Below are 1,676 nucleotides of genomic sequence, written 5' to 3' on the forward strand. Positions count from 1 at the left end.
GCCCAAAACGCTTGGGGGAGACAAGCTGGGAAGGTTGGCCATGGTTCAGAAGCATCGCACGGCTGCAGTGAGGGGACGGCATGGTGGGTCCGAAGCAGCCATGAAGCGCTGATTACTGAACTTTCTTCCCCCTTCCCAACAGGCAGCAGGAAAAACGGAGGAGGAATCCCAGGTTTGTGGTGTGCTTCCACTGTTCCCTCCCTTGCCCCAAAATAAACTCTTTGTGGTGAGCAGTTCCACCTCACTCGCCTGCTCCCTGTGAGGTCCCCTGCGAGCTCTCCGTGGGGATCTCCTGACACTCAGTCGCTCGAGCGCGGCCTTCACCACCCCGAGCGTATCACACGGCTTCTGCGCGTTAAGAACAATCATTTTGCAGATTCAGTTACAAGGTGAAATGCATCCAAGTCTCTGACTCTGTTCTCAAGCCGTGATAAAGAAGTTGAGCTGCTGCAACTGCTGTAAACTCTTATGAGGATTGATGCTACTGCAACCCCGTTTTCATCGCCTTAATGAACTATTTCTCTGACATAAACACCAAGCCGAGGTGGGGATGCTGCAGCTGATGCTCCAGCCCTTAATGTGTGCGCAACGGGACGGGGGAACTGCAACGGCAATTGTTTTTTGTTACGGAGCTGCTCCTCCACGGCCTGGGTCTCCCCACAGCTACAAACCCAGGGAGTGGTTGTGTTTTACAGGCGTGGGCGCACGCGCGGCGGCGGGTGTGGATCGGGCGTGAAGATGCTTTTATAACCCACAGAAGGTGCTTCCTCCTCAGCAGCCTCGCCACGCTTTTTATTTTTAACACCAAATAAATACAAAACAATCCAATAAAAACCAAACAGCGGTAAATCTGAGGGATCGGACGCTTTGAAAAGCGAAACTGTTAACTCCGTTTAGGCCCCAAATGGATGGTTTGGGGCGTGGCCAACCTCCCCGGGTCTGCGGTGCAGACGGTTTGTGTAAGTGACTCAGTAGTTCGGCCAGGACTTGGGACGTGGGGAGGGGAAACAGGAGGCACTTGAATCTCAAAGGCTTTTCATGAGGAGTTTTGACCACTTTATGTACTTTTTAAAGTATCTCCCTGAGATACTTCCTCCGCTGATGATGGAGAAACCGCTTGTCCGCATGACTCATGAAGAGCCTAGAGCGAGGTGGACAAATCCGGTCCCGCCCAGTGAGGGTGCGGCACCAGCAAAGCCCACCAGCTCTTCCCGAGGCTCTCGTCACTTCGAGCTGTTCTACAGGTCCAGCACAGCCCCTTTTCCTGTTTTTATTTTTATTTGCTGTATCAGCTTTCTCACTCCTCCTCGTGCCAGGGAAACACACATGCACAGCCCAGATGGAGGACGCAGAGGAAACGGGACCTGGTGGGGAGACAAATAAATCTCTCGGTACCTAAAGCCATGGTTCCGATACTGTCACAGAGTTCTGGGTGGGGTGTCCAGTGCTGAGAGGGTCACACAGAGAGATGCCTGCGTCTGCACACAAATCCCCCCGACCTTGGAAATACACACGCTGTTTATTCACTCTGCAGCTCACACCTCCTGGAAGATTCCAACTGCCAATGTTACAGAACAAAGTATTCCAAAACGTGCTTAAAAATAAACTGTAAAAAATAGATAGGTATTAAAAATACTCCCTTGCTTCTCCCCATGAAGGGGAAGGGTCTGGTCTGG

Source organism: Buceros rhinoceros, unplaced genomic scaffold (assembly GCF_000710305.1).
Source record: "Buceros rhinoceros silvestris isolate BGI_N320 unplaced genomic scaffold, ASM71030v1 scaffold3522, whole genome shotgun sequence".
NCBI lineage: Eukaryota > Metazoa > Chordata > Aves > Bucerotiformes > Bucerotidae > Buceros > Buceros rhinoceros.